This window comes from Vipera berus (assembly GCF_964194415.1).
Source record: "Vipera berus genome assembly, chromosome: 2".
NCBI classification, from domain to species: domain Eukaryota; kingdom Metazoa; phylum Chordata; class Lepidosauria; order Squamata; family Viperidae; genus Vipera; species Vipera berus.
Genome location: NC_138203.1, coordinates 279,834,405 through 279,845,827, shown reverse-complemented (window position 1 = coordinate 279,845,827; position 11,423 = coordinate 279,834,405). Strand labels below are relative to the sequence as shown.

The following is an 11,423-nucleotide window of genomic DNA, read 5'->3' as shown; positions in this document are numbered from 1 at the left end:
ATCACCGTCCCATACAACCCATGATCCCGGGATGCAACGTGGCTCCCTCTGCTTGCTGTTTCCAACTCCCAGTGCCCCATTTCAGCTCAACATACACGGGGAGTGGAAATCACGAAAGGCGAGGCAGGGGATCCAACTCTCCCTTTGCAGCTCCTAGGAGAAGCAGGGAGGAGGGGCAGACTGACTTCCAGGACTAGGAGTTAAGGTAAAGGCAAAGGTTCCCCCCGCACATGCATACTAGTCGTTTCCAACTCTAGGGGCCGGTACTCATCTCTGTTTCAAAGCCGAAGAGCCAGCGCTTGTCCGAGGACATCTCCGTGGTCATGTGGCTGGCATGACTAGACGCCAAAGGCGCACAGAACACTGTTACCTTCCCACCGGACTGGTCCCTATTTTTCTACTTGCATTTTTATGTGCTTTTGAACTGCTAGGTTGGCAGAAGCTGGGACGAGTAACAGGCGCTCACTCTGTTACGTGGCACTCAGGATTCGACCCGCCAAACTGCCTATCTTCTGATCGACAAGCTAGCGTCCTAGGCCAGTCTCTATCCCTGGAGCAGCCACGCCTGGTTCCATCATCATCACCACAGCCTCTTTGGGCTAGGCCAGGGGTAGGCAACCTCAGCTCTTTTATGACTCATTGACTTCAACTCCCAGAATTCCTGAGTCAGCATCAGGGGTAGGCAACCTCGGCTCTTTTATGACTCATGGACTTCAACTCCCAGAATTGCTGAGTCAGCATCAGGGGTAGGCAACCTGGGCTCTTTTATCACTCATGGACTTCAACTCCCAGAATTCCTGAGTTAGCATCAGGGGTAGGCAACCTCGGCTCTTTTATCACTCGTGGACTTCAACTCCCAGAATTCCTGAGTCAGCATCAGGGGTAGGCAACCTCGGCTCTTTTATGACTCATGGACTTCAACTCCCAGAATTCCTGAGTCAGCATCAGGGGTAGGCAACCTCGGCTCTTTTATGACTCATGGACTTCAACTCCCAGAATTCCTGAGTCAGCTATGCTGACTCAGGAATTCTGGGAGTTGAAGTCCATGAGTCATAAAAGAGCCGAGGTTGCCTACCCCTGAACTAGGGGGAAGCGGCGCTTTCCGGGCCCCGAAACTCCGCCCACTCTACCGTAGGAGGAGAGGAAAGAGGGGCCAGAGCGCCCACTCTCCCAGGAGGCAGGAAATGAAATCGGAAGGGTGAGGAGACGCCTCCGAGGCGCCCCTCTAGGAAGCTCCTCTACTTCTCCCTACTCCCCCCCCCCCCCACTTCTTAAACACACACTTTGATCTGAGGTTTCCGAGCTCCGTTGCGGAGGATTTTTTTTTCTTCTCCGCCTTTTGGGGCTTTTCGGGCGGCGGTGCAACTTCTGGGCGTCCGGCCAGGCTGCTCCTCGGCAGGTGGGGCTGCTCCTGCTCTCCCTCGGCCGGCCAGGAGGAAGGTAGCCCCGAGTCCCCCCCTGGGTCCCCGGAGGGTGGCTGAGCCTGCCAGGATCCCGGCTGGAGGCAGGGCTGGACGGGGAGCCTCCGGGGGAAAGAATTTTTGGGAGATCGCCCAACGGAGGGAAAGGGGGGGGGCTTTTCTTTTTAAGGATTTGGGGGGGGGAATATGGGGCAATGCAAAGAAAGGTCCCCCTCCTCTTCTTTGCCCTTTTTGCAGGGTCTCAACATCTGTTTTGTAATGTGACCAGGTTGTGACCTTATTAATTTACTTGCTATACTAATATTTCTTGTGATTTTGATTCTACAGCCTTCTCCCTTCAGTGGGGAGGGGAGGTTGGTTTAAGGGGGGGGGAGTTTAAATTGAATTGATCTCATCTCCTCCCAACCCAGAAAAGATCCACTTTCTTTCTGCTTAATCTAAATAGAGTGGAATGAATATCCTTTGCTTTTATTCTAATTCTTTGTTTTCCTTTTCTTTCTGCAAAGCTGGGCAGAATCTTATAACAAATCATTATTTTCCTGGTTTTGCTTTGAAGAGGCTGTGAGGTGGCAGCCCCTTGGTGGGTTTTATCAATCCCAATACAGCTGGAAGGGACCTTGGAGGTCTTCTAGTCCAACCCCTTCCTCAAGCAGGAGACCCCATACCCTTCCAGACAGGTGGCTATCCAGACTCTTCTTCAAAGCCTCCGGTGATGGAGCACCCACAACTTCTGAAGGCAAACTGTTGCTCCACTGGTTAATTGTCCTCACTGTTAGGAAGTTTCTGCTTAGCTCCAGGTTGCTTTTCTCTTTGATTTGTTTCCATCCATTTTTTCTTTTCCTGCCTTCAAGTGCTTTCAAAAACAGGTGGACGCCCTCTTTTTTGTGGCAGCCTGCCCCCTCCCCCCAATATTGGAATACTGTTATCACGTCACCCCCCAGTTCATCTTTTCCCAAGACTGGCCATAAACAATTCCTGCAACTGTCCTTCACAGAAGAACTATACAAGAACGAGCTTAACGTACCTGATAACCATGATGAGGTGCTCACTGACCTCAACCCAGACATCCTAGAATGTGAAGTGGGCCTTAGGAAACCTGAGCAACAATAAAGCTAGTGGAGGTAATAATAATAATAATAATAATAATAATAATAATAATAATAATAATAATAATAATAATAATAATAATAATGAGGAGGAGGAGGATGGCCAGTCTCTTCTTAAAAGCTTCCAGTGTTGGAGCATTCACCACTTCTGGAGGCAGGTTGTTCCACTGGTTAGTTGTTCTAACTGTCAGGAAGTTTCTCCTTAGTTCTTGGTTGCTTCTCTCCTTGACTAGTTTCCATCCGTTGCTTCTTGTCCTGCTTTCAGGTGCTTTGGAGAATAGCTTGGCTCCCTCTTCTTTGTGGCAGCCCCTGAGATATTGGAACACTGCTATCATGTCACCCCTCACCCTTCTCTTCATTAAACTACACATACCCAATTCCAGCAACCGTTCCCTATATGTTTTAGCCTCCAGTCCCCCAATCATCTTTGCTGCTCTTCTCCGTACACTTTCTAGAGTCTCGACATCTTTTCTACATCGTGGTGACCAAAACTGGATGCAGTATTCCAGGTGTGGCCTTACCAAGGCATTGTAAAGTGGTGTTAGTACTTCACGTGATCTTGATTCTATCCCTGTTAATACAGCCTAGCGCTGTGTTGGCTTTTTTGGCAGCTGCAGCACACTGCTGGCTCATATTTAAGTTATTGCCCACTGAGGAATTCTGGGAGTTGAAGTCCACAAGTCATAAAAGGGCCATGTTTGAAGACCCCTGACCTATACTATACCTGTGCATTTGATTTTTCCTGCCTAAATGTAGAACATTACTTTTTTCACAACTGAATTTCATTTTGTTAGATAGTGCCCAGTGTTCGAGTCTGTCCAGATCCTCCTGTATCTTAAGCCTATCTTCTGGAGTATTGGCTATTCCTGCCAGCTTGATGTCGTCTGCAAATTGGATGACTTCCCCATCTATCCCCTCATCCAAATCATTGATGAAGATGTTGAAGAGTACTGGGCCCAGAACAGAGCACTGGGGCACCCCACTACACACTTCCTTCCATGTAGATGCCGTTCCATTGAGGACCACACGCTGAATACGGCCTGTCAGCCAGCTACGAATCCATCTGGTGGTGATGCTATCTAACCCACATTTTTCTATCTTATCAAGTAGTAGGTTGTGATCTACTTTATCAAATGCCTTACTGAAGTCCAAGTAAATTACATCTACAGCATTCCTCTGGTCCACTAATTTTGTCACTTGGTCAAAGAATGCAATAAGATTTGTCTGGCATGATCTGTTTTTGACAAACCCATGTTGGCTTTTAGTGATAACTTTGTTCGCATCAAGGTGTTCGCTGATTTGTTGTTTGATTATCTTTTCCAGAATCTTCCCAGGTATTGAGGTCAGGCTGATAGGTCCGTAGTTTCCTGGATCTATTTTTTTCCCTTTTTTGAATATGGGAACTACATCAGCTTTCTTCCAGTCCTCTGGTAGTTCCCCAGTGCTCCAGGGATCTTTGAAAAATATAGTTCGGTGGTTCTGAGATCACGTCTGCCAGTTCCTTGAGAACCTTGGGGTGTAATCCATCTGGTCCTGGTGATTTGAACTCGTCTAGGCTGGACAGGTGCTCACTTACTATTTTCTTGCCTATCTTAACTTGCGTTTCTATTCTGTTTTTTATGGCACTGGTTTGGGTAGGTTGGACTGTTTTTTTCCCTTTGTGTAAAGACAGATGCAAAAAACGAATTAAATAGTTCTGCTTTCTCCCTATTGCTTGTCACCTTCTTCCCACTTTCCCCCACTAATGGACCAATCATTTCCTTAACTTTTTTCTTGTTTCTTATATGTTGAAAGAAGCTTTTTTTGTTATTTTTGACTTTGGTCGCAAGGCTTAGTACATTTTGAGCCTTAGCTTCCCTCACTTCATCTTTGCAGGCACTGGCTGTTTGCTGATATTCTGCCTTAGTTATGTGCCCCTCTTTCCACTTCTTATACTTGTCCTTTTTATCTTTCAGTTTATCAGAGAGTTCTTTATGCAGCCATGCTGGTTTCTTTTGAAAGCTGTTATTTTTCTTCTTTGTTGGTATTGTGCTAGACTGGGCCTTTATTATCTCACTTTTCAAAATTTCCCAAGCTTCTTGAGTTGTTTTCCCCTTGAGGATTCTCATCCATGGAATCCTCCCCAAGGTCTCTCTAAGTTTATTGAAATTAGCTCTTTTAAAGTCCAAGACTTTAGTTTGGCTGTATTCTATTGCTTGTGCCTCCAGAATGTTGAATTCCAATATTGCATGATCACTTCCCCCCAAGGTTCCTGTGGCTTCGACACTTTCTATCATTTCATCTCTGTTAGTGAGAATTAAATCCAATATGGCTAATCCCCTAGTTCCCTTCTCTAGTTGTTGGGAGAGAAAGTTGTCTGCTAGGTTTGTCAGGAATCTGTTAGATCTTCCACTTGGTGCAGAATTTCTCTCCCAGTTGATATCAGGGTAATTAAAGTCCCCCCATTACTATTGTTTTTTTTTATTAAAGAGTTTTACAAAAACAAAATTTTACAATATATCCCCAAATCCCTCCCACCCCAAACCCACCCACTTCTCCCCCCCCACTTCCCAGAGCTAAATACAGGATTATAGTTACAATAATCATATTCTAAATAAAAATTATGCATAATATACAATTAACCAAATTCATAATGCGCTTTAACTCTCTTTTAACATAAGTACAAACAACATACCAATAACAATATCCCACTAAAATCTACTCATAAGCTAAATGATACTTTTTAGTCCCATATTTGTTTTGAATATAATTTATCCATCTCCTCCAAACTGAAATATATCTTTCCTGTGAATGATCCTTTAGATAAGCAGAAATCTTAAACATTTCTGCAAGATTCGAAACTTTAAACACCCATTCTTCTACAGTGGGCAAACTATCCTTCTTCCAATATTGTCCCACCAGTAACCTTGCTGCTGTTATCATGTTCAACATCAAGTTAGTTTCTTTAACATCACAATCTATAACAATGCCCAATAAAAACAATTGCGGGGAAAACTTTATCTTTCTCTTTAAAATCTTTTGAATGTTCCACCAAATTTTAATCCAAAAAGCTTTTATATTTCTACAAGTCCACCACATGTGAAAATAGGTAGCTTCTAAACTACCACACCTCCAACATTTAGACTGTAAATTAGGATACATGTTGGACAATTTCTTGGGATCCAGATGCCATCTATAAAACATTTTATAAAAAATTTCTCTTAGATTTTGAGCCTGGGTAAATTTAACATTTCTAACCCAAATTATCTCCCAGGTGTCCAACGAAATTGGTTCCTGAATATTTTGTGCCCATTTTATCATGCAGTCTTTAACCAGTTCCGTTTCCGAATCCAATTCAATTAAAGCATTATATATCCTCTTTATATGTGCACAATTTGAATCTCTAATTTGCTTTACTAAATTTTGATCTGCCAACCTTTTAATCTGACTTCCACCTAGCTTTCAATTGGGTATATTGAAACCAAGAGTAACTTATGTTTTCTTGTCTTAACTCCTCTACTGGTTTAAGTTGCCAATCATTCCCTTGCAATCTAAGTAGTTCCTTATAAGAAACCATATCCATACTCACTCCCATAGATACGCCCTCTATCACGTGTCCAGGAATTCCCCAAATCGGTATTTTATAATTTAACTTATAATAATACTTTTTCCAGACACGCAATAAAGCACTTCTAAGAATATGAGATTTAAAAGCCCTGTCTACCTTCTTATCATAAAGCAAGTATGCATGCCATCCATATACCAAATCCCCATTACTATTGTGATGCGCTTCCTACATACCTTAGTTAACTGACTGGAGAGGAAAGGAAGGGAAAAATGAACAGAACTGCAGATGAGAAAAGGGGGAAAGAGGGAATGGAGAGGGGGGAAGAGGAAGGGATTCAGGATGGATGTTGGACTTGACCAACACCACAAACTGCAGAATTCAATGACACCGAAGGGAATGAAATATGAGAGGAGAAAACCTTTTTAATAACTTACTATAATTTTATTAAACCAAAAAGGCCACGAGATAAAATTTAAGTTTCACTGGGGGTCTCAACCCCCACCATGAGGTATTGCTGACCCCGATGAACATATTTACATCCTCCCTAAACTAAATGAATAATAGAAAGCCATTTTAGGAGGATCCCATGTTCAATCTGTGGAGGCCCAAAGAACTGTCCATGAATATCTACATAGGTTGTTCTCTCTGCATTGGAGCTACCTGACATGTGACAGGGATCTTTGCTGTGTTAATTCAGCCTTCCATCCTTCTGAGGTTGGTAAAATGAGGACTCAAATTGTTGGGGGGCAATATGCCAATTCTGTAAACCGCTTAGAGTGGGCAGTAAAGCACTGGGAAGCGGTATACATGTCTAAGTGCTATTGGTATTCTCTCAGCCATCACGGATCTTTCTTCTTTTCTTCTTTTTCCTTCAGCAGGTGACTCCAGGAAAAGTGGACAACGTCCCAGTTGTTAGATTTTCTCCGCTTAGAAATCCCTGCAACTGAGAAGGTGCCGGAAATTATGCTGGGTGGAGAAATACTTCAATGGAAGGTCCCCTCAGAGGAACCGGGAGAGACTCTTCAAGTGCTTTGAGTACGGAATATCCTTTGCTCACAAATCCCTCCTTCTGTTTAACCGGAAGCTGGACATGGGGAATGGATCCCATCTGTGTTTGAAGTGTGGGAACTCATTTTGTCACTGTGGGGCTTTCCCAAACTTCTCCGGAGCCACCCCAGACTGAAGCTCTACAAATGTGGAGAGTGTGGGAAGCATTTTGCTAAAGGCTGGGACATCAGAGCTCATTAGCGTATCCACCAGGGAAAGAGACCTCAGGAAGGCCTCAGTGTTTTTCCAGGCCTCAGAACAGCCCAACTGAAGAGAAACTCTGCCATTGTGTGCAGTGTGGGCTTTGCTTTTCTCAAAACTCAGAGATGCTTAAACATCAAGAAATCCACACTGGACAAAACCCTTACCAATGTCTGGAGTGCGGGAAATCTTTTGTTCGAAAAACAAGTCTCAAAATCCACAGGAAAGTTCACATGGAAATAAAACTTTATAAATGCTTCAAGTGTGGAAAATGTTTCACTCGGAGTTCATCTCTTTGCAAACATGATAAAATACACACAGAGGAGGAAAGCAGAACGTGCCCAGAATGTGGAAAATGTTTTTCCAGAAAATCAGCCATGCAGCGACATCAGAGAATCCACACTGGGGAAAAACCTTATGAATGTCAGGAGTGTGGGAAATGTTTTTCCACGAAAACAAACCTGCAGCGACATCAGAGAAGCCACACTGAGGAAAGACCCCATGAATGCCCAAAATGTGACAAACGATTTGGGACTTCTTTCACACTTTGGAGACACCAAAAGACGCACACAGGAGAAAAACCCTATAAATGTAACGATTGTGGGAAACGTTTTGCTATAAAGGAAAGTCTTTTTCGACATCAGATGATCCACACAGGGGAGAAACCCTATCAGTGCATCGAGTGCGGAATTTTTTTTCGTACGATGTCAAGCCTCGGACATCACAAGAAAATTCACAGAGGGGAAAAAATATACAAATGTTTAGACTGTGGGAAAGCGTTTATTCATTCAGCTCACCTCAGAAGTCACTGGCAAGTCCATACAGGAGAGAAGCCCCATAAATGCTCGGAGTGCGATAAATGTTTTTATCAGAAAAATAGACTTTTGATACATCAGAGGACCCATAGTGGAGAGAAACCATATAAATGTCTGGAGTGTGGGAGGGCTTTTTCTTGCCATGAATATCTTAGAAGACATGAGACGATTCACAAAGCAAAGAAGCCTTACAAGCCTGTGCAGAAAAATGAAATGTGCTCACAATGTGGGAGATGTTTCTCCCAAAGGTCACACCTAATTCGACACGAGACACTTCACACCGGAGATAGGCCCTATCAATGCTCAGAATGCGAGAAACGATTTCTGGTTTCTTCTGAACTCTGAAGACACCAGAAGGGGCACACAGGAGAGAAGCCCTATAAATGTGGGGACTGTGATAAAGGTTTTGTCAGAGCATCCCTGCTTCGGGTTCATCAGAGAATCCACACCGGGGAGAAACCGTATAAATGTGCGGAATGTGGGAAATGCTTTTCCCGAAAACAAACCCTTGGACGTCATCAAAAGATTCATAAAGGAATGAAGCCATAAAGACTCATGGAGTGTAGAAATCTTTTGCTTAAAAGGGAAATACCAGAAAACTCACATGGAAGAAGACCTAAGAGGCCCTGATGGTGAAACAATTTTTCATAGTTGTTCAACCCTTAGAAATAAAGTTCCTAAAATTCTCTGGAATTATATAAAGAGTCCTGCTTTGGGCAGGGAGGGTTGGACTAGAAGATTACAACTCTGTTATTCTGTTATAGGTCTCTTGTGACTAAGAATTTAAAAAGAAAAAGGGACAGTGAAACAGGTCTATGGTAAGATCTTGGAAGCCCTGAAAACTCTCTTTTGAGCTGGGCAGGATTAACAAATCCAGGAAATATATACAGGCAGTCCTAGACTTACGACCCGAACTTCTGTTGTTAAATGAGACGTTTGTTAAGTGAGTTTTGTCCCATTTTACGACCTTTTCTGCCACAGTTGCTGAGTGAATCACTGCAGTTGGTAAGTTAGTCACGCGGTTGTTAAATGAATCTGGCTTCCCCCATTGACTTTGCTTGTCAGAAGGAAGTCTGCAAAAGTGATCACGTGACCTTGGGACGCTGCAAAGGTCGTAACTGAAAAAGGGTCATAAATTACATTTTTTCAGTGCCGTTGTAACTTTGAACGGTCGCTAAAAGAACTATTGTAAGTCAAGGACTCCCTGTAGAAGGATAGAATATGTATCCTAGAGCGCAGCGGAGGAAAGCCCAGAAGTAAAAAGGGCTTTGCCTACGATTTTGTGGTAATTTTAAAAGACCTTTTGGAAGAAACCATAATATTAATGGAAAAAATAATGGATTTTAGGGCATTAGCTGGTTTTAAAATGAATGGCAAATAGACAAAGAAGTTGACCAAAATATGAAAATGGAAACCAAAAAGAATTGATGGGAAAAAGCGATTTTAAAGAAATGAGATAAAAGTAATACAAATTCTATGGCAAAATGATTATGACAAGGCATGGAATCAAATCAAGAAGGATGTGTTAAGATGGGGAAAAATACAATTGTCCTTGGGTAGAATTTCTATAATTAAAAATGACTATGTTACCCAGACTGATGTTACTGTTTTAAGCAATACCTATCTAGCTGTCCACGATAATCTCGGGAGTCTTCCCCAACACTGAAGTTCAAAATCTCTCAGCACCTTCCTATCCTGCTTCTTCAAAGTCTAATTTCGCTTCCATAGAATGTTACAGACAATAGTAGTCCTCAACTTACGACAGTAATGGAGCTTGCCCATTAAAAAATAAAAAATAGCTGTGTTAAAGCTATTAATGCCCATTAAAGCAGCAGCCATCTTGATTCTTTTGACTCCATCTTCTCTAGCTGGGGACTTCTGACTTCCTGGATTGAATTGAAAGACGTAGATTTCGGATGAACTTTAGGAAAAATGTCCTCGGGATTTGAATGGATCCCTGCTCTTAAGGGCAGACCATTAGTGGCTACCTACGTGTGCCCAACACACTTGTGATTAAATGAACCCCATCTTACTTAGGACGTACATATGTAGTAGGTCACAAAAAGTGCCGCTTTCAATTATGTAATCAATTTGGTGTGAAATGCAAAGGTTCCATATTACCCAAAACTGAGTTAACGAGAGGTTGTTGTGTGTGCAATTAAGGCTACTACTGTGTGTACAGTTGTGGTTTTAACCACAAATTTAAATTCCTTTCAGTATATTCTTATTCTTTACTGTGATATTTCATTAGTGCTCATAGATATCATGCTACATTAACTACTTTTCTTGCGTGTTTCTATCAGTCCGAACCCAATTAACCTCTTTTCCATGAAAATACCACTTCAAACAAAAAATGGAAATGCAATCTTTGTGCGATTCAATAACCACACTAATCTAAGTTAACTCCTCGCTTACCCTGAACCGTGGTTAATTCTGCCCTTCTCTATCCTCAATGAAATGGCACCTCCTCCGCAACCCAATGCAGTGTAACGTTTCCCTAGCTTTTTTTTTTTTACTTTGCAAGCGGTGTTTTCCCTTTTGATCCCATAGAAATATCCTTTATGACGTAATTGCTATACGCTCAGAAGCTGAGATCTGCCCGTCTCCCATTGGCTACTACAGGGGGCTGCTGGCACCTACCCGCCCCGTCCAAGCACAGGGCGGGGTCTTTGACCTGGATCCCTAGTTCCCACGGTAGCACAATGTAATTAAGAGGAAGAGGTTCCCCCTAAGTCGTGGGGAGATGGAGTTACCCCACGGTTAGCAAACCACGATGAAAACAGAGCTTGTCGGATGGTGTCTCCTGATGCTCTTGAGTTGCAGAATAGGGCAAAATGTAACTAGGGAGTAAAGCAGGCAAATCCCTGTCCCGCGCAACGTGGCTCCCTCTGCTCGCTGTTTCTAGTGCCCCATTTGGGCTCCACACACAAGGAAAGAGTGAAGACGGAGCTCCGTAGGAAATCACGAAAGGCCAGGCGGGGGATCCAACTGGCCCTCTGCACCTCCTGGGAGAAGCAGGCAGGAGGAGGGGGCAGGTTTCCTTCGCTTGCCTGGAGGCAGCACCGCCGCCTCTGCTTCAGGGAGAGCTGCCGACGAGCCCTGGACGGTGGGCTGGGAGTAAACTATGATTAAGCCACGATTAAGGCCGGTCGCTGGAGCAGCCACGCCCGGGGTAGGCAACCTCGGCTCTTTTATGATTCATGGACTTCAACTCCCAGAATTCCTGAGACAGCTGGCAACCTCGGCTCTTTTATGACTCATGGACTTCAACTCCCAGAATTCCTGA

The 11,423-nt window shown here is 43.5% G+C and overlaps 1 long non-coding RNA gene across 1 annotated transcript; it reads left to right on the top strand.

The window, feature by feature from the left end:
• The first annotated feature begins 6,196 nt into the window (after window positions 1–6,196).
• On the top strand, window positions 6,197–8,823 carry LOC308661260. Its single transcript, XR_014024931.1, has 2 exons — window positions 6,197–6,788; window positions 6,950–8,823. It is a non-coding gene; the product is annotated as an uncharacterized lncRNA (long non-coding RNA).
• Window positions 8,824–11,423: the final 2,600 nt, after the last annotated feature.